General features: G+C 42.3%; 1 long non-coding RNA gene across 1 annotated transcript; it reads right to left on the minus strand.

The window, feature by feature from the left end:
* Positions 1 to 8,177: 8,177 nt before the first annotated feature.
* On the minus strand, positions 8,178 to 16,980 carry LOC129380770 (uncharacterized). The gene is made up of 4 exons (XR_008608946.1): positions 16,893 to 16,980; positions 16,015 to 16,128; positions 11,848 to 11,933; positions 8,178 to 8,529 (listed from the first exon to the last, which is right to left on the minus strand). It is a non-coding gene; the product is annotated as an uncharacterized lncRNA (long non-coding RNA).
* Positions 16,981 to 26,993: the final 10,013 nt, after the last annotated feature.

Genomic DNA, 26,993 nt, shown 5'->3' on the forward strand with positions numbered 1-26,993 from the left:
GTTGTTAAATTCACTTCACAACATGCCCAAAAGGTCATTTCGAACCCTGCATATCCTAATCGTATATTGTGCATTGCATATGTGAATAAATATATTTCTATGTGCCTGCATTACTCTGCTTTTGAAAACAAATACTGCATAGCCACTGCTACTAGCCATGAAATAATAAAGTATAATACAATATATCAAAGTACATTACATACACTGTAGCGGCGAGCTCGTTCCTTCCAAGTTTCCCTTACACTCGAAGATGTTTCGGTAATCGGCGGTGCTATTTACTGATGAAAAACACACAACTGCAAATTAACATAAGAAAAACGCCAGAAGCGATGCACGGATTGCCAGCAAAACACAGTGCAGTAATAGCTAGGCCAATTCGTGTGCGTTTCGTATAAGGGCCCTCTATCTAATTCTTAAGGGGCTTTAGCGGTGCACGGAGGCGAAAAGGCATAAACACAACAATGCGCGTCATGATTAAAGTATACGTGGCAACGTCGCGTGCACGGTTTACGAGAACAGTCAACCGCATTCACACACGCACACACACTACGCTCAATGTTGGTGGCAGCCCGAACACGATCCATACCGCCGCTTTAGAATGTCACGACAGTTGCACTGGCTCGTAGCACTGAACCACAAAACACAACAGTCGTCTTGTAATCGCTACACGATAGACACACTCAGCGGCAGGAAGGCTGTTGGCGCACTCGTTTCCACACATACGCAAGATGTTGTTTATAGTTGCCGTAAGGGTCGCACGTTTCAGCGAAGTTCTGTCGAAAGCTTCTCGGTCCAAGCCACTGTAAGCCTTCTTTTTTACACGAATTCTTCGTTCAAAGTAACCGCTATGTGTACGCAGCACACTTACAAGCAAAAGAGTTCACAGAGCAATCACCAAGGCTCGCGCGGATAGACACGAAACACGTCTCGCGTTGTCTTCGGCTCCGACTCCGTGTTGTTCACCCGTCAAGTGCTTCGACTCTTTTATGAAATGCAAGTAAATCAACACTTTACGCTTTTCTTAATTATCTGCAGATAATTTAAGCTGTGAACATGTAATGTAATTTAACATGAGCGCAAAGGAACGAAATGTAAACATGCGAATTGAGGCGATGAAGCACTCATTCCGCTCTTTTGAGCGTTTTTCTTTCAGCGCTCATTTGAAATTAAAGGACTAGTTTTAGCAGTTCGGGCCCTTCTTTCGTTTTTCACCACAGTCAGGCACCAGTAGGTTTTATTTCCGCGCATGTGCAGATATTTTTTCAACTCATGAATGCCGCGGCGCCGCGGTTTAGCGTGGGCGCCGTCTGTTACAGGAACTTCCTAGGTGGCGCGCGTGGCAGATGTCGCTTAAAGTCCCTTGATAATTTGAAAGTACCGCCACTCTTTGAACTCTGCCGCCGCCGCGCGACCTCCTCGCCTCCTCCTCGCCCCTTGCGCGTCCCCCCCGCGGCAGCCAGTTTTGCCCCCATTTTTCTGCACGACGATTGGTCTCCCTGCCGTTGCCCTTGGAAACGCGCGGATCTTGCGTTTTGTTTGTTTTTCGTTCGCGCCATTTCTCTCCTCAGCTTGGCTGGCTGAGCGCTTTAGGTCGGCGTAGCGAACGTTGTATGCTGTGTTTACTGCTCTATGTGCTTGCGCTATGCCATGCTGTTGCGCATATAACTGCAGTAAGAACCCTGAAGGTGGTTATGCCTTTTTTTATTATACCACAAGGAAAGCGTGACGGCTTGCACAGGAAGCAGTGGCTGCATAACATTCGCCGAGGGAACTTTATTCCAACAAAGAACAGCGTTGTTTGCGAGGTGAGGCGTCTTATTGCTCGTAGCAAAGCATCCCGTAATGCTGCATTTTTTTTTTCGTTCTTCCGGCCTGCTCACCAGCGTTTCTTTTTTTTTTTTTTGAGGCAATTTGTACGTTGCATAAAAATGCGGTTGTCCTCAGTATACTTAATATCCTGCGGCGGCTCAATCACCTGGCACGTCGCCAACTGTTGTTATTCAGTCGGAAACGCAGCACTATAGATTCTGCTTTCCGCTGTGAACAATTGTGCGCGAAGATACAGCCTTTCAATCGCGCTTTTCGCAATTGTTAGGATCCGCTGCCTGTTTTACTGAAATTTGAAATAGCGACTTGTAGAGGCGCGATTATTTCTAGCCTATGTCGATCTGTGCGTTAGATACAATGAATGCAAGCTCTGAAAAAATTAGTGGCATGTATACCTGTGGTATTGCAGGTAATGAACGCTAGCTAGTCCACATTGCGTTTAAGTTTTAAGGCGAAAGCTTTTAGATCTGTTTCAAGGTGGCGTTGTGAACAGAAAATATCACGTGACCCAAGGAAGACCAGAGGCGACCCAAAGCACGTCCACCCCTGTATAAGAGAATTACTATCCAAGTTAAGTTATGATTCATTAGCGATGGAATGGTGGATTAGAGTGTATTAATGAGGATTAAGGTGGATGAATAAGGATTAAGGTGTATGAAAGAGTATTAAGATGGATGAAGGAGGATTAAGTCTGAATAGGGTGAATTAAGGTGAATTAGGGTTGATAAAGGAGTATTAAGACCGATTGGGGTAGATTAGGGTGCATGAACAAAGGTTGGGGAGGATTAAGGTTGATTAGGGTTCATAAAGGAGGATTAAGACCGATTAGGATGGATCAGGGTAGATTAAGGTGTATTATGGTATATTAAGAAGGATTAAGGTGGAATAAGCTGCATGAATAATGATTAAGGTGTATGAAAGAGGATTAAGGTGGATGAAGGAGTATTAAGGTGGATTAGGGTGTATTAATCTAATTTAGGTTTGATGAAGGAGTATTAAGACCGATTAGGGTGGATTAAAGTGAATTAGGGTGTATTAAGGAGGATTAAGGTGCATGTCCAGGAACTAAGGGGGATTAGGGTGGATGAAGGGGATTAACGCTGGGAAGCTTACTGTAATGAACCTTAATCATTGCTAATCCTTCATCTATCTTAATCGGTCTTAATCCTCCTTAACGTACCTTAATCCATCTTAATTCACCTTCATCGACCGTGATCCACCCTAATCCATCATAATGCACCTTAATCCTCCTGAATCCACCCTAATCCTCTTTCATTCACTCTAATGCACCCTAATCCACGATAATCCTTCTCAATGCACCCTAATCCACCTTCATGGACTTTAACCCACCCTAACCCTGCTTCATTCATTTTAATTCAGTTCAGTTAACTTTTATTACCTTAAAGGCCCCTTTTTGGGGGCATTACATAAGGGGTGCGTTTTTATTTATATAATGAACAAGCAAGGAAGATTCATCCACCCTAATCCTCCTTAATGACATTAATCCTCCTTAAGCCACCCGAATCCCTCTTCATTCACTTCACTCCTCCCTAATGCACCATAACCTCCCTAATGCACCTTAATCCACCTTCATTCACTAATCCACCTTCATCGACTTTAATCTACCTTAATTATCCTTAATACCCCCTTAATACACCTGAATTCATCTAAATTCAATCACTAATCAATCATTACTTAACTTTGTTAATCAGTAATCATCTCTTTACACGGCTGCACATGCTTTGGGTCGCTTCCGGTCTTCCTTCGGTCACGTGATATTTTCTGTAGCTGACAGCGCGACCATGAAACAGAGATCTAAGGCTTTCGCTTAATAAGCCACACACAAAGGGATGTGCCACAAGCAATACTAGATCAAACTCACTAAGTAAAGCGTCTCATCACGTGGCAGAAAAATTGTCTGGAGTGTAGAACTCACCTTAGCTCCTTTTACATCAGTATAGCCCGTTCTAACGGCTTTAAGAAAATGCCAACCTCCTCATAAACGTTGCCTTCAGCATTATCGATGCTGTTATCAGCATTTCTCAAAACTTTCGACACCACTGGGGCACGCAACTGGTCCAAATTTACACGTCTCCATAGAATGCTGCGGCCCGTCCGCGGAAGCCCAGGAGAAAAAGCGTGCCGTGCGCAGCCGGCGGGCGAGGAGAATCGAGGAGGAAAGTGCCGCAAGGGGAAGAGTGTCACTACTTTCAAATTATGAAGGGGCTTTAATGTCGCTACCTTAAAAATTATGGAGGGACCTTAAGATTAGGCCCGCGCAGGCGCGCCCTTTGGCCACGTCGCGGATCGCTTTGAAGATACGGCGCCCGCACGGCCACGCCGTAAACCGCAGCCGCCGGAAAAGAACGCCCCCCTCCTTCCCTCCCTCCCTCGCTCACTTAACTCCCGTGCCTCGCGCGCGACAGGAGAGGGCACGCTTCCCGCCTGCCTTCATCGCTCGCGCACGCGAGATTGAGCCGCATTCGCCGGCCCACATTCGCGAGCTTTCACTCGCACATACAGCATGCGGCGCGCGAAGACGATTTTATCGTCCTTGGACTTTATACGGAACCTCACGGCGACGGCAGAAACGCACCTGGAGTGTTCATATAATTGATATCGCAGTGAAAATTGAACGCGGCTTACGGGCCATAGATTAGTATATATAATAGTTAAATAAAACTATTTCCGGCATCCGAGTTCCGACTCGATAAAAAACCCCGTACCAATTACTCCTTATCATGTTACGTGAGGAAGACGCAAAAATAAACGAAATGTCGCGTTGGATCTTTTTAGTTCGAAAGCACTACTTGGCTCATGCGGCGTTTTGCTGGAGTCCGGCGTTAGTGGCAGATTTAATGGCAGGAACGCTAGAAGGTAACTATATTATATATGAGATCGATGTAGAGTACAGAAATAGGTCATAGTGTATGGAAAGTGGGTATGTAGACATATCCAAGTGTAATAAACGAAGATATTTTCAAAGAAAATTCGGAGTGCGTTTTCCCGTAGGCGGATTCGCGCCCAGGCCACCGCAAGGAAGCTTTGCAGTGAGTGGCAGAGGCGTTACCTCTACTCCACACCAGGAGGTGTTATCTGCGAGACGAAGGAGCGTCCAGTTCGCGCCACGCGCCTAGCGGTTGGTGACGCCACGGGAGAGGGCTTGCCACTTGTACATAAAAGGACGTGCGCATTGGCTTGCCTCCATTGCGTGTTGCAAAATGGACCCAAGAGCATTTACCTCGGCGGCGCCTGCGAAGCCACGTACTTATTACAGTACTACAAAATCCCGCTACAAAATAAGCATGGTTACTTACGAGCTTTCTTTACGTAATGAGCTTACTCGCAACTCCAGTCGTAAATCAGGCTGTTTCCTAAACTTGCACTGAATTCTTTTTGTCTTGGCGTAATGAACAGCCGGCTACAACAATGTTTCTAACATTTGCTCTCCTTTTAGTTTGGTGTCTACATTTTCAAAATTTTTATTATCTATTTTTGTTCTTTTGCTAAATTTAGGTCACCACGACTCGAAAAGAAAAATCAGCAAAGAAAGTGAACGTTACACCCCGAGTACTGTCTGGCGACGAGTGTTGTATCAGTGTGTTAATGTTGTTCGCGATAGAGTATATGACCCTACAATGTAATCGTATTACACTGGCTTGATGACATTGGCGTACATTACTGAATAGTGACTCATTAATGCGTCTCATTGGTACTGCAATGATTTTTAAAGGGAGCTGCACGGGTTTGCTGAAGCAGGTCACTGATAAATTAAAGAACAATCTTGGGGCTCGGTCGATAACCGAAAACATTAAGAAATCCTTCAAGTTTTTTTTTAAATTTCAATATGCTGTTCCATACTACATGCTAGAAGAAAACATTCGCCGATTTTTGCCCCACTTAAATATTAGACGCCAAAAGACGCAAACGTGCTTGCCAAAAAAATAAAATAAAGGAGAAGCTAATTACCCTTTTTTACAGAGGGACGCATAACAGATAACACGAAGCAGAAATTAAGAAGTCATGGCCACATTTCGAACCGTCTAATAAACGAGGTATTTTACACATTATGAAGATATTGAGCATTGTGATACATACGATAGAGCCCAACATTATTATAAACAATTAGGAAAACTCAATGTTCGTGTTATATTCGACTTTCCGGCTGACCAATTATTTAAAGTGTATATCCTGAATATTCGTTTTTATAAATCCGGATAACCGGTTTTCAAGGCCTAATTTATATCTCGACGGTTACACAGGACAGCCGTTATGACGGATATTGAAAGAGCTATAGTACCCACATTACGGAAACAGCTGTCACGGAAAGTCGGGAGAGCAAAATCGGTGTCGTGTCGGGCTGGTGTGACATGACCGTAAGTATTTCAGGAACGCCACGAAATTATTCGAGGCAATAAAAAAACAAAAAAAGAGAAGCTAAAAAAGTGTACAGTCATTTTATCATTAGCTAAAGAAGATGAAGGCGAAAGCCTATGTTCTCAAGAGTCATTTATTGCATTACTTGTCATTTTCATTCTAATGCGTCGTTGCTTTCTATTACTTGTTTTCTCCAACCAAAGGTCGTGAGTTCGAGTGCATTAACTCTACCTTAGTCAACTGTACCTTAATCAACTTCGCCTTAACACCAAACGTAGTGGGGGTTCGAATCTCACGATGTCAATTGGCCTTGTCAAACGACCTTCACAATAATATTTGGAATCCAACTTGAAGATATGGCCGTTTCGCCCATATCTCCATTTGGGTCGTTGGTTCGAGTGTCTTAATCAACTGTCTTAAAGAACTGTGCCGTAATTCACTTTGCCATAATTAACACCAAGGGTCGTGGGTTAGACTTCCACCAGATGTCGAGGGTTCGACCCCCAATTTCGGTGCCATAAACCGGACAGGTCAAATTATCGTTCCATGAACTGCCTAAGGCTTTCGCCCTAATATATATATTTCTACTAACATTTATCACTACACACCTTAGGGAAAAAGTTGCACGGTAAAGGAAAAAAAAGAAAGTAATGCAGGCTATCGTTCGAAGCACCCGTTTTAGCAGGATCTAAATTGTATGTTATTCTTAGGGTTCGTGCCCTAGGAGAGCGTGAAATAATTTAAATGCGACGCAATTAAGACATTATATATTTGAAGCTTCGCCATAATTGGAAACAAATCATGACAATGCTACCGAGAACCTGCCACAGACGACAATGATTTTGCTAGCAATTTAAGATGTCTACCCCAGATCATATCCGTGGAATATGCAACGCCTGAAACTTTAGACTGACTTACCATCCTAGTTAGAATTACATTAATCAAGAACTCTTTATACGGGCCTATTTTCCACTATTCTCGAACAAGACCTGTGGCTATCAATCGGTGGCAACACCAATAGATAAAGCAGAAAGTGAAATGCTAGCCTTTTGAAGAATTTTCTTAATACCACCACCGGAGACAAACAATATGGAGTTACCAGCACATAGCACACAGAAAAGCAACATTTGCGGCTACCCCATATCGTTAACCTACGCCTCGAAAAGAAGTGGCCCTAAAAAGCTGCCCTATGGGACATCAGATAGAAGTGCTTGATAAGTGAAAGCATAGTTTTGTATCATCTACATACTACTGACGCAATCGGATAGGTAAGACCGAAACAACTATTTCGGCACACTACAAATATAATACACGTGTAATTTTTTAGGATTACAATAAAAATTGACAGCGTCATTCAACCTGTCCTGATAAACGTCATAATAGCGTTGAGTGGTACTACATTATATATATATATATATATATATATATATATATATATATATATATATATATATATATATATATATATAGAGAGAGAGAGAGAGAGAGAGAGAGAGAGACAGAGAGAGTCATGAAATTGCGTCAGATCGAACGCACCTCGTTGGAACCTAAACGTAGCGAGGCGTTTATAAAGAGTTGAAACCTGTTCATGAAACCTGCGTTAGTGCAATGCCAGTGCAAGGTCATACCGAAGGCACTCGCTCAAACCACACCATCCACGTTACAAGCTGTTCAAACGCAACCCCATCGCACGTGCGCGAGCGCACGTGCTCGAGTGCGCTCGTGTGTTGTCTCGCGTGCACCCATGCTGCGAAACGCGCGGCGATCATGACGCGGCGCTCATTTCAAGGAGCTAGTTGGCGTTGGCACGATATAAGTAGAACAATTGAGTACTGGTAAGCGCAATTCTAAGACGGGACCGAAGATAGACGCAGAAGGACAGGACAAGCGCTAACTCGCAACTACACTTTATTCTGAAGACTTCGCCTACATAAGTACACAGCAGACCATGATCACGCAAGCGCACTGCCCATCAAGCCAACCAACGCATCATATCAAGGAGCGTACTCTTACAAACATTTTTAATGCGTTTTTTTTAGAAAGTCTTCGAATTTGTTCTATACAACTGTATTGTGTATATTTTGATTGCCTATAGAATTTTCCTATAGAGTTCTAAAAGTTATTTGGCCACGACATTCTTATAGGAACTGTAAAGACACATTTCTATAGAACATTTCTATGCAGTTACATTTAAGATCCTAAAGACAAATTCCTATAGAACATTTCTATCGAGTTTCAGTTTATTTCTTTAATAAGGAGGAGACATACATGCTTACACTAGTATACAGAAGGTGGTCCTAGAGCATGTGGCTGAAAGGGGACCTCCTGTCAGAAAATAAATACATTAGAGGAAATACACAGCATAAAACAGCAATACAGTAGTCACTAAGTGGAAGATTATGCAAAGTAAATATAGTAACAACTGCAAACTTATATAAAGTCAATAGCTAGTCGTAGAATTAAAACAGTAGTTTAAGGCATTCGCAACAGAACAAACCAAAAATACTTATAAAGGCTACAAATGGAGAAAAAACTAAGAAAAGGAAAAACGGAAAGGAAATGAACAGGAGTGAAGTGAATAGCTTAGATATGTGGATTACTTTGGCTATCTAGTAGAAAAGTGAATAATGTTTTCTTGAAGAAACCTAAAGACGAAGAGAGCTTGACATCTAGTGGGAGGCCGTTCCAAGTGGATAATGCTGCCAAATATCCAGATTGTTTTCCATAATTAGTATGTATTAGTGGCAATAAGAAATCACTGTTAGCTGCAAATCTTGTGCGGCTTAAGTTAACCAAAGTACCCTCAGAAAATATATTTACTGGAGGAGTATTACGTGTTACCTTAAATAACATTACGGCTAATTTATATTTAACAAGATTTTTTACTGAAAGTATTCTGTGGTTGAGAAGCATATCAGAAGCACAGCAGTAGAATGAGCTGAACGACAATATCCGGATGGCTTGATTCTGCAAATGCTGTAGTGGTGCTATTGGAGTTCGATATGTGTTACCCCATGCTGTAATGCAATAATTGAGATGGCTGTGAATAAAAGGATAATACAAGGTTACCAATGTTGCTTTGCTAAAATAATATCTAGATTTGTGTAAAATTCTAATGCCGGGAGAAATCTTGTGCTTCAAACAGGCGATATGCTTCGTAAATTTTACGTTTCAGTCAATAATTATTCCAAGAAATGAGCATTCATCAACTGCACTGATGTCAAGAGAGTTTAGGTTGACAGTGGGAATGAATTCTGGTATTCTATGATTCGAATGAAAAAAACATAAAAGACCTTTTGGTAGGATTTATTCTTAGCGAGTTACGCTGGCACCACGTTAAAATATTTTTCAGATCAGTGTTTAGCTTAGTGTCGTCAGCGTAAAGGATGGCCTCCATTTCTGTTAAACAACCGGGTAAATCAATTATATAAAGCAGGAATTGTAGTGGGCGAAGTACAGACCCCGGCGGGACCCCTTTATTGTTTATTCTGAAATTAGAAAGTGAGCAACTAAAATACACAGCTTGTTTTCTATCTGTCAGGTAACTTCTTATAAGTGCTAATGCTGGGCCATCGACGCCTACTGCCCGTAGTTTAGTAAGATGACGTGGTTCATGGATTCAAATGCTTTGGATAAATCGATAAAAACTGATCCTGCGTAGAAACCGGCATCTATAGCGCTTTTTATTTTATCCGTGAAAGAAAGTTAGAGATGATAAAGATAAATTTCTGAGGAATATTTCTATCGAGTTGCTTTAGGATGCTAAATCAACTTTCTATAGAATGTTTCTATGCAGTTGCTTTCCAGTCCCTACAGGCAAATGCTCATAGAAGCTAGGCCGATGTGTGTAATGTGCTTGAAATTTACCAAGGTTCTAGAGAACTGTACTGTAGACAGTAAGGACTACAGTATATGCAATGTCAAAAAAAATTGTTGCTACAACCGCAAGGTATTCAGTTTGAAATGTTTACTGCACTTCAGACTAGATACATGCTTCATATACGTTACACACACGCTTCAGACTAGAACTTGCAACACAAAAACGTTAGCTGCCAACATGCTTCTCGGATCAAGCTGGTGGTGGGAACGCACGAAACATGAGGTAAAAAAAAAATCTGTGGTAGACTTGATTACAGTTGACACCTGGCAATAACAGCCTTGACTAGGACAAGAAATCTTACCAATAAAACTGCAAAATGACCGCCTGTTCCAGCAGTGCACATTAAATGGTTTTATACTAAAGCCTCAAAATAGACTGATATGAATGTGCACTGCAATGCGTGAGCCTGACGAAACCACACATAATTTTAGTCTTTGTTTAAGTGCAAAAATAACACTGGCAGTCCCTGCACAAAATGTGGCAAATAGTGGTCGTCATAGATAAGTAAACCATATACCGAAACAACATCATTTTAGTCTATGTCTATGTGTAAAATTAGCACTGGCAGTTCCTGCCAAAATGTGGCAAATAGTGGTCTTCATATAGAAGTACACCATATATCGTACAAAGTTTAAAAACTTGAATTTCGTTGTAAGGGACACAATTTTGAGATCAAAGCCAACATTCTAAAATTAGGGTGAGAAATACAAACCAGACCGACACATGGAATGCCTAAAAAAAGGATTTAGCTCAGGAGCTCCTATGTAATGCACATGAAAAGTAAAATCGTTTTTCTCGGCAACTATGGGACCAAATTTGAAGAGGTTTGATACCTTTAAAATTTTAAAATCAGTGTTTACATTAACGCCATCAATTCTTATTAAATATTGCTGATTATCGCGCCTTGAAGGAAAAGAACTTACTCAGTTTGTAACTGTAAATTACAAAAAAGAACTAGCACAATTCCGTTAATTCTGTAAATTTGCCTACTCAAATACATCCAAAATACAGAAATACCTTTGAGACAACCACATGACTAATTTGAATTAGGTTTGTGGCATTTGAGAAAGTTAACTTCTAGTCGTTGCAGGAAGAACTATTTGATTTAGAGCCTAGAGGTAAAAATTATTGAAAATTGGCAGGTTTAAGAAAAATAACACCACGAAGCTAAACAATCCACGTCTCTGTGCCAAAAACAGATATCGCAGTTCTGCAGGCTCCATCTGCTATGTCTAAAGTCAACAAATTGGATATATGAATATACAGCTTACATGAAATTGTTGCAATGTTAGTGAGTTTTGCGCATCTACTCGCAAATTAGTGATTGTATATTAGAGCAGCATATGATATCTCAAATTTGCCAGAATAAATTATGGTATTAGGTCCAACAAAAATGTGATCTCGTTTTTTACTTATGAGTAAGATTTGTTAACCTTACAGCTTTGTTTCTTGAAATTTTGCAGTTTTCGTGATTTCGTATCAAAAGCAGACTAGTTGCTTAAAAACGTTTCATCGTGGTACTGTGCTACGTGAATTATGCTTTTTCGAATAACATATTTACTTTGATGCAACAATATTTCTTTATTTTACCCGATTCCTTGCTGGAAACCTGTAAAGCATTCATGAGACTTGAATAAATAAATATTAAATGAATAAGTAAACAAATACATATTGCGGTTTCTCTTAGCATTCCACCACCAGCACGACCTGTATGAAGCTTTGGCTACTGCTCACATGTTGCAAGTTCATTCTTTCATGATCACCTGCTATTTCACTTCCCAGGAAAGGAGCGAGGAAAGGCTAGTTTCTAGCCTCATTTGGTCCGTCTAGTAATGGGCGACGGTGCACCCTGAAAATAGAATTGAAATGAATTTTCAAAATGTGTAATGAACATTCAGCCATAATGTATTATCAGGCACAAACATGCGACAAATATCTGTACAGTTGTAGCACTATTCTAAGTTTCATTTCAGTATTTCAGAAAAAATTATAACAAAAATGTGGCGGAACGCCCCACACGCCCCACCTTCCTGACCACTCTGCCAAACAGGGGCAGTTCTTTTGAGAATCACTTTTGAGAATATTTTCACTTTCCCAAGATTCTGTGACATTAGCACTGGGTCAATGTGCCTGGCACTAGAATATCATTGCTAATGACAAAAAGTATGTCCAAATGACAACAGCCCAGTCACACATTAATCTTATCTTGCAATGACAAGACATTCCGATTTATAACATAAGCAAGTAGGAACACCCATGAGCTAAGACGTCACACTATACAGACGTCACACTATGCGCAGCAAACAAATTTTTTGAAAAGAAGGGAATGACCTTCTGGCTTCTATTGTTGAGCAGTAGACAAAATTAATATTCCATCCGCCGTTAGCCATAGTTGGTATTTACTATGCTTAATATGCCAATAATAAATTTATCACATGGAGCTTGTGATTGAGCAATCATGATAATGCATGGAAGTGTCCATTGCATGGGGACCAATAATGTTTTAAGTTGTTTTCGCAAATTATGTTCGATAACTGCCAATTTGTGGAATTTGGAACAGTCACAGTGTCACTGCCAGATACAATGGGCACAGTATATTTCTGCTATTTGAGTTATCGAAACAATTAGTTTCTAATCTAGTGCGGGTATGTAGAGTGATGTGTATCCTGAGCGCAATTATGAGACTTCCCAATTGTAATTGAAAAGTTTTTTCAGTTTTAATTTAAAAGTGTCTTTCTTGCAACATAGCCTGCGAAAAACAGAAAACAAAAATTATACTCAGGAATTACGAAACTTTGAAAATTGATTGCATAACTGCTCTATAGATCAAGCAGATTTCAGAAGAAATAAGGTGCCTGAAACTAGTTGCAACAAACAAATTTGTTGCTACTAGAGGTTGCGGACAATGCAGTAAACAGACTGTGACCCATTCTTTTTATGTGGCATTCCTCAGCAATTTTGTTGGCGAATTGGTGGCCGTAGGTGAACAAAACAAATGAACAGTCTAAATTTCGCGCGCAGCCCCAGTCCCATTGGTGCATGGTCAAGTGAAACGAACACATTGGTCCGGTGAGTGAATTATGGGGCTCTCTTAGGCACGTGTTGAGGCACCGGCCAGTCTGCTGCATGCACATTTGACCAAATATACACATGATCACAGGAATAGACTACACTACCCCTGACAGACACAAGACAAATTTAGTGGTATCTTTAAGCAAACCTTTCTTGTCAGGGTGCCTATATATCCAGTGAAAAAGAAAGTATGCAGCATATGCACGGCAGTGTGCAAGTGAATTGAGAAAGGCAAGCAGGCAAGGGAGGCTTGCTCGGTGAAAGATACCACCAAATTTGTCCAGTGTGTGTCCCAGGCAGTGTACTGTATCCCTTTCACATGTGGTCAAGCGTACATAGGGAAAACTGGCCAGTGTGTTATCATATGTATAAGACATCATCATATTTAATTCAAAAGACCAGTATGGTCATCCAACTTGGCCGTACGTTTTCACGACGGGGCTTCATATTGGATTACAATCGTTCATCTGTTTTCATCCACCGTAAAAATTGACAAGTGAAATCAATGAGGCGTACCACATATATAGCAAGACATGCGGGTGAGCCCCTATTTTATATGCAACAAAAACAAAGGCATTCTGTGTAGGTCACAAGGGATTCAAATCAGTCTGTGCTTATTTACTACTGAAGTAAATGCAGCATAGAAAATACTGACCTTCACATTAATTTTCAAGAAATTCAAGCTCATCAAATGCGTAATTGCCAGTCGCTGTTACTATGGGAACACAGAAATAACTGTAAAGCACATAATAATTGTAAATGACTGCATAAATAACTGTAAGCATAAATTACTGTAAAACGCGCCGACCATGACCCCGATACCGACGCTTGCGTTTTCTACGTTTCTCAGCTGCTACACATTGCCGACGAGCAATGCCGTGATGCCACTTTGCGCGCCATCGTTGATGGCTTGGAATCTTCGCCTTCTGATTCGTCCCTTCACCTGTTTGTTCTCCACGATGGTGTATCATACCGCCACAATGTACGCCCCGACGATCCTGTCCTACTCCTCGTCATTCCTAAGCACCTCTGGTCAGCTGTTCTCCAAGAACTTCATGATTTACCAAGGGCAGGCCACCTTGGCGTCTCCCGTACCTACGACCGGATTCGCCGACGCTTCTTTTGGCCAGGCCTTACCCGCTCCGTCCGGAAATACGTTGCAACGTGCGAAAAATGCCAGTGCCGAAAAACACCATCGACGCTCCCTCCCGTGCGCCTTCAACCGCTCGACATTACTCCGGAGCCATTCTTTCACATTGGCTTGGACTTACTTGGCCCTTTCCCTCGACAAGTGGGTCGCTGTGGCGACAGATTACGCCCCGCGCTACGCCATCATCAGAGCGCTTCCAACAAGCTGCGCCACAGATGTCGCCGATTTTCTTTTACGCGACGTGATTCTGCAGCATGGTGCTTCACACCAACTGCTCACAGACCGTTGTCGGACATTTCTTTCTCAAGTCATCGCCAACATCCTGCACTCCTGCTCCACCAAGCACAAGCTGACTACGTCTTACCATCCACAGACGAATGGTCTCACTGAGCGTCTGAATCGTACCCTAACAGACATGCTTGCAAAGTACGTCTCGTCCGACCATACTGATTGAGACCTTGCCCTACCCTATGTCACTTTTGCTTATAATTATTCGCGTCACGACACTGCCGGTTATTCCCCGTTCTTTCTGCTGTTCGGCCGAGAACCCACATTGCCACTGGATGCACCCTCTATCATTGCCACTGGATGCACCCTTTTACAAACACGATATTAAAGCAGGACAGGACGTGGACGGACGTAGCGCAACGATGTTGCGCTACGTCCGCCCACGTCCTGTCATGCCTTAATATCGTGTTTGTAAAACTGAGCGCAATATAACCATGAACGCGACATTGCACGTGCTCGCCTCCTGACCTCTCAAGAGAAGCAACGCCGCTTGTACGATCGTCAACACAGAGACGGCCACTTTTTGCCTGGATCTCTGGTACTCCTGTGGTCCCCGGCTCGTCACGTTGGTCTGTCAGAAAAACTCCTGTCTCGGTACACAGGCCCATATCGAGTGCTGCGGGCCGTGACTCCAGTTACCTACGAAATCGCCCTAGTCAGTACGATCCAGTGGCTCATCTGTCCCAATTTCCACTGACGTTGTGCATGCCGCACGCCTCACGCCATATTACTCTCCGGTTATCACTGGTATTTAGACGCCCCGGGACGGTGCTTCTGCCGCCGGGGGTAATGATACATGCATATTGCGTGTTTGTGGTGGCCGATGCACGCGGACGCCCCGACGAAGACGACAAGTGCTCTCTGGCTCTCGAGATGTCGGCTGAACTGGCCAGCGCTGCATTATTCCTTGTAAATATGCTTTTTAAAAGTCCCCAGTCTTAATCCTCAGTTCAAGTAACAATATCAATGATAAACAATGGTGTGCACGCTACGTGCTTAGACCTGCGACATATTTAGCCCACTACATTTCGAATTCCTACATGCACAGAAAACTGCACGAGATTGTAGCACAAACAGAAAAAAAATCTAAATAAGAGGTACAGCATAGGAAATAGTTTTCAAAGAATAAAACCACAATAAAAAGTGATAGATATACTACGTACAAAGCAAAAATAAAATTTAACTTGCAGCCAAGCAACTTATGCAAAAGAAATACTAAACATCAGGAAAGGTTAGGTACAGTTTCATACAGAACATGATAATGCGGGCATAATGGCTATGCACACAAACAAGCAGCAAGTTAAGTAAAGCCGCATAAATATTTAGTCTCTTTAGTGGGCTACGTTCAGTAATGTGTTGATAAACTTCACCATGAATGATACCAAGCCCACTTTATGGAACACGTACATTTCATACACACCTGACATGACCATCCAGATCACACGCCATGCTGCTGCAGCCATATATCCACAGGGTCTGCATTTATGGGGCCTCCTCGATCTTGTGGTTTATGTTGCGGGTCACGGCCTCACCCCTACAAAATGAGTTCTATGTTAGCTTATAGCAGTGGCACAATAAAGGTGCGATATCGTGAAAACATGCAATTAACACCTAAAAGAGTGATGAAAGCAATGTCTGCACTAATGTGGAAAGAGAGCAAATGCTTGAAATCATCGAATGTCATGATAATAGGGACCTCTTGATCAAACAAAATTTTCGACACGCCGCAGCAGCACATTACAATTTAATCTTCTAGTTTTTTCCATTACTTAGTTTAAGCAACTTTCCCCTGTCATGTTCAGTTAAGTCAAAGTTATGTCGACACATCTTGTCTTGAAAATAAAGCTGTACTAGTAGCAAGCTGTGATTGGCTTACATTTTTTCCCTAGAACTGTTCCTTAACCGAAAACCTCGTAAGCATAGATTGTGCACAACGTCGAAGCATTTATAAGCGAGGAAACGTCATTGAAGAAAGAATCGGCGAAAAGGTAGACGGGTCGTTACTATGCAACTATAGCAGACAAGCGGGAGCTCACGCACAGCTGCACAAGGTTAACACAATTTCTGAAACCTTCCTCAGCGGAAGGAAACACTTATGAGGATTATCAATTCCGCACTGGGGCAATAGAGCTGCGTACACAATTCTGACAAGCAGCGCGCAGCAAGCATCAGCACATGTTTCACTGTTTTCGTGAGTGTTTCACTTCCTACGTTTGCAAGGCACTCGATCTATACACACACGAGAAGCACACACAACACAGATGAACGCACATGTAGTTGGAGAGCACAATTGCTTACCGTTTACACAGTACGACGAGGTGGAAAGGCGCTCTCCAAGTTTCCAGTGCTGGGTCCACGATGTTACTCGCAGCATACATGCCGCTGCGTAGTGGACGAGCTGAGGCACGCTAATAATACACATTACTTCTTTACGACGTCCACCAAACTTTCCACGACAACCAGCCGAGACAAAGGAAACGCCTTCCATGGCATGAAAATCGTTGGTCTACATTTACCCGCCGCGCCAGGCATACGACGTGTTTACAGCGAGACGCAAGCCATCTTCTAGCACTTTCGTGCACGCGAACTATGTCTCATTTCATTACATCAAACCTAATAACGCACGATCAAACAAACACATCGAATCAGCTTGCAATCAATTGAAAATGGAGCAATAACAGCACGCCGTATTTTCGTATTCTACCGGTCGCGTGGAACCGGCGCCGGCAGCGCCGTCTGCATAATTGTGCGGCCGTTGTGGCCTCCGTGATGCCTGCAATAATAACCACTACAGCAGGTTTTGTGCCATTTTGGGCCCAACTACTTACGTTGCGAGACAAGGACAAACATTGACATGCTCATATTGTATGTTATAGTTTAGTGTAGAAATAAATTACACGCAGTAGTCTTTCTTTTGAATCGCTTATGCTGCATGCATGCAGTCAGTAAAAGCATGGCTTTCAAGATCTGAACAATTTACCCTGAGAAAGCTATCGCTGGGGGGTGATTTTAACGATTTCAACTTCGGTCACTGGCCTTAAAGTGCTTAAAGCCCTAAATGACGTTATGCGCAGCCGTTACTTGCACTACCTGCCGCGCCACTTCGTTTCTCTTTGAAGTAAGTTACTGTTGTCGTTTAAATGTGGCCCAGAAATTGTTGACACAATCTCGGAGGTGCACGCGTGCAGTGTGTGATGTTTCCGTGCGCTTTGTAACTGTGTCCGTCGCAGAGCAACAAATATACGATGAATTTTAATTTTACCCGCGAGGCGCAGGTTACGCTTATGTGTTACGCTTGCTCTTCCGTATCTTGCTTTCATGGCGGTGTGCTTATCGTGCGCGGATCGCGCTCATGACGTCCGTGCCTTCTCTGTGCATTGTGTGACCCACGAAGATTCCTCGAAAAAAAAAAAAAAACTTCACGTTTTTGCAGCGTGCATTTGTAGCATTTGAGTGGTGTGTGCCAGAAATGTGCGGCGGCGTTCGATGTGTTCCCGCCCCAAGTGCTGCAGTCACTGCATTCCAGCAAATAGATATGACGTGGCCGCTAACGTGCAGTTTTGCGTAGTGTTCTTGGTTATCTTTGTGATTTACCTGCATATGCGATAGAAACCACAACGCGTGCTTCCATTACATTACTTTGGTTTTTCTAATTTCGATTAGTGTCTTGTTCGCCTTCGTCAATGAGTGTCTCTTTAACGATGCTCTTGCTTGATAGTAAAAAGCCTCTGAAATGTAGTTGAAATAATCAGGTTTTTTATTCCTCGAAAAGTGTGTGAGTGGGAATTTTACAAGAACTTAGTGATACAGCTCTGTTCATCGAACTAAAAAACAAAATGTCCAAACGTCTTACAGTGCGTGAATCTTACTATAATGTGCCAATATCTCAGTACGCTCTCAGTGCTGTGGGCCCACAGCACTGAGACACAGCATATATTTGCTGTTAACGTTGACGCTACTGTCCAATTCGCTCTGAAGTAATGTACATCACTTTTTCACATCATTTGTTCCATGTACAGAATTTTACATGGGTGCATTGTTGCCTTCCCAAGTTAGAAAGAACTTTGAGATATTATTCAACAGTATTCAACACCTTCTGTTGAATGTTTATAGAGTGCAAATATAGAGCCGTTCTTAGACCGGCCGCACGTTAGCTTATTCATATGCCCTGTAAACGTTCCTTTACAGCATTCAATACATATGTCATATGATGGCACATATTTAGACTGGGTATGGAGAGCCAGGCTATAGACAGGCCGCATTGAAAGATCTGAAAACGTTCAATAAGCATTTTTCTATAGAATTTGGTACGTAAGATGTCAATACAACCTCTATAGGACGTTTATGGAGAGTGGATGTAGAGCCATTCTATAGACAGGCCGCATTAGAAGTTCTGAAAACGTTCTATAAACATTCTTCTATAGAATGTTGTACATATGATGACAATAAACCCTCTATAGACCGCTTATAGATTGTGAATGGAGAGTCAGTCTATAGACCAGCCGCATTAGGTGTTAAAAACTTTCTACAGATAGTATTTTATAGAATTTAGTACGTATGATATCAATACACCCTCTATAGAACATTTATAGAGGGCGAATGGAGAGCCATTCTATGGACAGGTCGCGTTAGAAGTTTTAAAGACATTCTATAAAAATTACTTTATAGAATTCAGTACATTGACGTCAATACACCCTCTATTGCACATCTATTGCGTGTGAAATGACTTCTTTCTATAAAGAGGTTTCTTTAGACTTCTTATAGAGATTCTATGCGGACGACTCTATAGATTGCGAGTTCCTATAGAGTCCCTTTTCAGTTTCAGTTTATTGATGCGATTGAAATTTTGCACAGAAAGAGTAACTCTAGGAGGTTCCATAATCAAAGACTGGGGAGAGACCTCCAACAATAAATACATCGAAAAAGTACACTTAATGCGGTTAACGGCAGTAGCAATCCTATGAAAACAAAAAGTATTAACACCAAAAAAGTCAAGTCATGGCAATAACAATAAAGTATACAAAAGGCAGATCCTGGGAATAATATTCTACATAGAGAAGCGCAAAATAAACAAAACAATCATTTTCCCAACAAGTGGTGACGAAGTTTCCTCTTAAATAAATGAATGGAAGGTGATGATTTAACGGGCGGCGGTAGTGAATTCCATATTGATGTTGCCTCAAAGTTCGCAGTAAGTTTGCCGTAGTTAGTCCTTGGTTTCGGTAGCGGGTAGTTATTATGGTGTGAAAATCTAGCGCCAGTGAAATGTGGGGTTTGGTCTTTTGTTATCAACGAAACTTGTAATTCTCATCGACAAAGTTATACGTCAGGACACCAAGAGAACATTTATTTAAATCCACTACTGACAGAATATATGTGCGGAGTAATGGCAAGGCACTAGATGAAAAATGGCTGTAAGTGATTATTATCAAAGCATGGTTTTGTGTGTGCTGCAGGGGCGCCAAGTGAGTTACGTAGGTATTGCCTTAAGAAGAAATGCAGTAAGAGATGTGGCTGTGCAGAAACGCGTAGTAGAGTGAAATTAATATACGCACAGGAAAATAGGGGCGGACTTTGATTAGTATTCTGCTACCATATGCCGCATTACGGGTTAATAAAGATGTGTGAGTTGTAAATTTCAAATGATTGTCGAGGTCTACTCCAAGAAATGTTGCTTGGTCAAGAGCCTGAAGCGAAGTCGGACCAATGTTAATGCACGGCTTCTCCTGTACACTTTCTTGCGATGATGAAAGAATTACAAATTTCGATTTAGTTGCATTAATATTAAGCATATTATCTCTCCACCAATTAACGATTTTAGCCACGTCAGCATTAAGGTAAGATATTAGCGATTTTCAACGCGTGTTAGAAGAATAAATTCTTGTGTCGTCAGCATATAAAATACAACTAGAATGTTTAGTGTGTTCTGGAAGGTCACTGATGTACACGACAAATAAAATTGGTCCTAGTATTGGGCCTTGTGGAACCCCTATGTTAGTTAGTTTGGTACGAGAATGAGTATCAGAAATAGAGACGACATGTTTTCGATCATGTAAATAACTGCGAATAAAGGAAAGTGCTGGACCACATACGCCAACAGCGTACCCCTATGTTAGTTAGTTTGGTACGAGAATGAGTATCATAAATAGAGACGACATGTTTTCGATCATGTAAATAACTGCGAATAAAGGAAAGTGCTGGACCACATACGCCAACAGCGTACCCCTATGTTAGTTAGTTTGGTACGAGAATGAGTATCATAAATAGAGACGACATGTTTTTGATCATGTAAATAACTGCGAATAAAGGAAAGTGCTGGACCACATACGCCAACAGCGTACCCTTATGTTAGTTAGTTTGGTACGAGAATGAGTATCAGAAATAGAGACGACATGTTTTCGATCATGTAAATAACTGCGAATAAAGGAAAGTGCTGGACCACATACGCCAACAGCGTACCCCTATGTTAGTTAGTTTGGTACGAGAATGAGTATCATAAATAGAGACGACATGTTTTCGATCATGTAAATAACTGCGAATAAAGGAAAGTGCTGGACCACATACGCCAACAGCGTACCCCTATGTTAGTTTGGTACGAGAATGAGTATCAGAAATAGATACGACATGTTTTCGATCATGTGAATAACTGCGAATAAAGGAAAGTGCTGGACCACATACGACAACAGCGTACCCCTATGTTAGTTAGTTTGGTACGAGAATGAGTATCAGAAATAGAGACGACATGTTTTCGATCATGTAAATAACTGCGAATAAAGGAAAGTGCTGGACCACATACGCCAACAGCGTACCCCTATGTTAGTTAGTTTGGTACGAGAATGAGTATCAGAAATAGAGACGACATGTTTTCGATCATGTAAATAACTGCGAATAAAGGAAAGTGCTGGACCACATACGCCAACAGCGTACCCCTATGTTAGTTAGTTTGGTACGAGAATGAGTATCATAAATAGAGACGACATGTTTTCGATCATGTAAATAACTGCGAATAAAGGAAAGTGCTGGACCACATACGCCAACAGCGTACCCCTATGTTAGTTAGTTTGGTACGAGAATGAGTATCAGAAATAGAGACGACATGTTTTCGATCATGTAAATAACTGCGAATAAAGGAAAGTGCTGGACCACATACGCCAACAGCGTACCCCTATGTTAGTTAGTTTGGTACGAGAATGAGTATCATAAATAGAGACGACATGTTTTCGATCATGTAAATAACTGCGAATAAAGGAAAGTGCTGGACCACATACGCCAACAGCGTACCCCTATGTTAGTTAGTTTGGTACGAGAATCAGTATCATAAATAGAGACGACATGTTTTCGATCATGTAAATAACAGCGAATAAAGGAATGTGCTGGACCACATACGCCAACAGCGTTTAGTTTAGCAATAAGTATGTCATGATTTAATGAATCGAAAGCGTTAGAAAAATCAATAAACAAGGTACCAGCCAATTTACCTCTGTCAATGGCTGGTTTAAGATGATCAGTTAAAGTAACGAGCGCTAATTCAGTTGAGTAACCAGATCGAAAGCCAAATTGATTAGATGACAAAATACTGAACTTTTTTGAAATAGCTAGTTAAATGTACTACGAATAATTTTTCAATTACCTTGCTGAAAAATGATAATATAGATATAGGGCGGTAGTTTAATAACAAAATTTTGCTACCCTTTTTGAAAGCAGGAATAACTTTGGCGATCTTTAAGCAGCTACGAAAGACACCAGTTTTGAAAATTAGATTTATTATATGTGAGAGTGTGTCACTGATAAGAGAGTGTGTCACTGACTCCATAGGAACTGATTAGGAGTTTTAAAGGAGCTCTAAATCCATTTTCATAAGGGTATAGATTACAGCCTCATTTCTCAAAACTGCTTCTCTTCGCTACGCAAAACAACCGACGTATAGCTAATACAAGAACTTATTTTCTTTTTAAAATGATATGCCTTCATGCTTTCTCTCGCCAATGTATTGCCACTCCTGGCTAGAATTCGTATACCGGAAAGAAATGGCTGGCAGAGACAGGACCTACAATGCATAGGCATATGAAAAAAAGCTTTAAATTATTGAATGATGGGATTTTATGTGCCAAAACCACTTTCTGATTATGAGGCACGCCGTAGTGGGGGACTCCGGAAATTTCGACCACCTGGGGTTCTTTAACGTGCACCTAAATCTAATTACGCGGATGTTTTTGCATTTGGCCCCTATTGAAATGCGGCCGCTGTGGCCGGGATTCCATCCTGCGACCTCGTGCTTAATTAGCAGCCCAACAAAAAAGAAGCTTTGTTAGCTACAGAGCGCTCATTCAGAACATAGTACGGTGATGAAACGAGCAATCGCAACACAATGTCTTGAGTCGGTGCTGGCGAAGTCTTCTGCTCACTTGGCTCAGGATACCTTCATTTGCCAGATTGAGCGCCAACAGGCGGCTGGCTTCCCTCGTTCGATTTTGACAGTCGGTATTCTGTGTTTATGATACATACATACATACATACATACATACATACATACATACATACATACATACATACATACATACATACATACATACATACATACATACATACATGAAGACTGTTTTGCTCATGCGTTTACAACAGCGAGTTTACAACAACTTCCGATCACGGGCCTTATCAGTCTACTGCGTCGGAACACAAAGCAGGTTTTAATTGGTTACACTGTACGGAAAGTCTATTTTTAATTTTTTGAGATAAAAGACATGCGCATTACGCTTCAAGACTAATACATAAAATTTTTCCTAAAACTTACGGCAGTCTTCCCTTGTAGAACGGTCGTTATGTACAGAGGAAAGGCGAAATGCGAAAACACCCATGTACTTAGATTTCTATTTAGGTGCACGTTAAAGAACCCCAGGTGGCCGAAATTTCCGGAGTCCTCCACTACGGCGTGCCTCATAATCAGAAAGTGGTTTTGGCACGTAAAACCCCATAATTATGTACAGAGTAAAAGTGTTTGCATAAATTTTAACGCACTGCTACTACTCGATATCGACGCCAATGCCTTTCTTGCTCGCTATATTCAGCAGGCCACATCAATGAGAAAAACCGGAAGCTGTCTAGTGTCTATGCTTGTAAACAGCGAAAGGTTCTATAGGCCATCAGTCATAAGCTAGCGTCGAGATGAACAAAGAAGCTAATCGAAAACGATGGCATGGAAAGATGCTTTCTATTTTTTAAATGTTATTTACATAAAAAGTAGAATTTGCATCCGCCCAAGAGGTGCGCGAAGCGGGAAAAGAAGACACCTTTTTTTTTCACGAAACCTTTTCCACTTGTGCGGAATTCCACGCAAGTGACTTGCCGTATGCAGTGTGTGTGCTTGAAGTTGCGGATTAATTGTCCCTCGCTATGCAATTCGCTAGTCTCCTTCTAAGCTGAGATTGTAGAGCAACCGCCCTGCAGAAAAGGTGTTGGTCCCCGGTTCGATTGCCCGACAAAGACTAATTTCTCTTCACTTACGAAACTGTTTTAAGAAACGCGCACCAATTTCCTTTGTAGCTCCCTGCTTTGTATAGCTGTTGTCGTCCCCTTGGGTGGACATCAATGGCTTACACGAAACTCCCTCCATCGTGCGCGTATCTGTTGCGCTCATTTGGCTCATCTCGTTATTGCGTCTATTCTCACCGTGCTCCTCTTAGCCCATTTCCCACAATTGATACTGCCATGCACACTGGTAGGTCAGACAGCAGAAGAAGTATACATAGAATAGAGGAAAGTGCAAAGCGAGAAATCGGGTTTGTCGCTTTAAGCCATATTGTTATCCCGACGCTTTGAATACTTTCTGCAGATGACACTGCACAAAACAACTTTCGCTGTCACAGCTACGAACTTCGGGTAAACTCGAATGCAGCGCTGTTGTCATATTTTTTTAAAGCAGACACTATGATTGACGACATATTGAGATATTTCTTTTTGTAAAGATTGTGGCCGTGCACAAAGCACTTAAAGGGACACTAAAGGTTAATATTAAGTCAACTTGGACTGTTGAAATACCATCCGAGAAACCTCGAAACGCTTGTTTCGTGCGAAGAGAGACTTATTTTAAGAGAAAATGCGTTCTGAAGCGCCCACGTACCTCTAACGCAGTTCAAATCGCCCGCCCTCCGATTGAGTAGTGGTGACGTCATGGTCTCATGGTGACGTTGCGCCGTCGGTGAGTAAAACGGCGCCCACAGTCAGCGCTACGGCTTTTCTGCGCGCACGAGGTCGCGGGATCGAATCCTGGCCACGGCGGCCGCATTTCGATGGGGGCGAAATGCGAAAACACCCGTGTACTTAGATTTAGGTGCACGTTAAAGAACCCCAGGTGGTCAAAATTTCCGGAGTCCCCCACTACGGCGTGCCTCATAATCAGAAAGTGGTTTTGGCACGTAAAACCCCATATATTATTATTATTATTTTCTGCGCAAAACGCCAACGCGCGGCCAGAAACAGAGCCAAGACAGAGCCTACACCAGCGCGAAAGCGGAACTACGGTGGCTAGCGGAAGGGAAAGCGCGCGACGATAAGCTGGTTCTTTATTTTATGACGCCAACTTCAACGCTCGTTGCAATGGACAACTCTGACAACGATACATTGGCTCGCGATGCTGGGGCGCGATCGGAGATATTCTGTTCGATACGCGTTCTGTTCAGTTGCTGCAACGTCACAAAGTTGCAGTATGCAAAATTTGTGACAGCGGGGCGGAGAGAGCAGCCACTCAGGAAGCGGTGACCTCCCCGGAAGTTTACTTCCGTCGTTTGTCGTCTGCTTGCAAAAGGTATCAGCGTTGCCAGATTGGAAAGTCGGCACAACACCAGAAACTCGCTAAAATTTCCCCAGATTTCACCAGAAAATAAAATTGCTTTTAAATGCACAAAAATGACCAAGAATTAACATTCGTCAAGCACTCATCTTATTATTTATATAAAATCACGATGAGAAGCCTTTAATTATACCTTGGAGCATCGTAGACGCCTGAACGAAACCTGCGTAGCATATCGCCCGTGATAGTGAACTTCACGCAACACCCCTCTCTCTGGAGGCCAACGTTGTGCGAATTCGTGCAATGGAATCCAAAGTTTTCAGCGACATCTTGTTCCTGTACTTCGTCTTAACACACGTGACCTGACTGAAGACTCGCTCCACCACTGCATTCGACACTGGGCAAGAAAGACATGCCAGTGCATACAATGCACAATCCTGGTAGGGTTTTTTCCCCATGGCATTTTTAAACTTGAAAATTCTAGCCCAGAATGTTGCAGAATCCTCAGGAAGTTTCCTGTCGAAGACGGCCTGCGCAACAGGTTTTTGTGACAGCGAAACGAGCGGAGCGTCAGCACGTGTGTCGGCTGGCCACTTGACGCATTGCCGGTGGCCCGGCGTTGCTCTTCCCGTGCTTCCCACGGTGAATTCATTCCTCCACTAGAACAGCCGGTGCCGTCTATTGAAACGACTTATAACTATACGTGCGTTGAAACCTAGCGCTAACCCCATCACACGCTAGCACAAACCTTAGCTACAGTAAGCTTTATATAGTTCACTGTACCCTAGCAGTAGCACAGCAACACAGGGATTTCATGAGGAATAAACAAATACAAATATAGGCCTTAGAATCGTGGCGGCCGCAGGCGCTACCTAGTGTTAAATGTTTGGATGAGCAGCGCGGGTAGACGGTAATTTCGGTAGAGTGGTTTTCCCCAGATATCCCCAGATTTTGTCTGGTGTAGTAGTTTGTTGGCCTGGCCACCAGGAGCTCTACATTTTCACCAGATTTCCGAAATCTGGTGGCCAATTTCACCAGATGGCAACGCTGAAAGGTATACTACAAAACCAAATGTTTCTCGTCTTCCAAATGAATTAAATCTTTATCTAAAAAAATGTATTTTTTCTTCTCAAGCCCAAACACGTTTTCAAATAGTAGTACGTGTGACTACTGCAATTTATAACTATTGGGTTCTTTGCGTCGTCCCTAGGTGGTGTCGCGCACAGCGAGAAGAAAAAAGAAAAAGAAAACGACGGGAGGAGTGGCGCACTTTTCAAGGGGCAGCGATAACATTCCAGTGGCTCGCTGGCACCAATGATGTTGTCGATTTCTCTGTACAACCAACGAATTATTTGTTTCGAGAAACAAAAACGACGCCGGAATTCACTTTCTGCCATTTCTTCAAACGCGTTTCGCACCGCCACCCGCTGTCCTCCTTCCTCTAGAAACGCCAGCGCAACAACCTAAGTTCCCAACGGAAGCGCCATTTTCTGGAATTAAACTATGGATTGGATTCAAACGTGCTATTCCGCAGCCGAAAAGGCCGCCTGTTGGATCCAATCCAATCCACCAGACGTGCCATGCGAAGCCGTATGATCGCTCCAAACTTCTCA

This window comes from Dermacentor andersoni, chromosome 1 (assembly GCF_023375885.2).
Source record: "Dermacentor andersoni chromosome 1, qqDerAnde1_hic_scaffold, whole genome shotgun sequence".
In the NCBI taxonomy this organism is placed as follows: Eukaryota; Metazoa; Arthropoda; class Arachnida; order Ixodida; family Ixodidae; genus Dermacentor; species Dermacentor andersoni.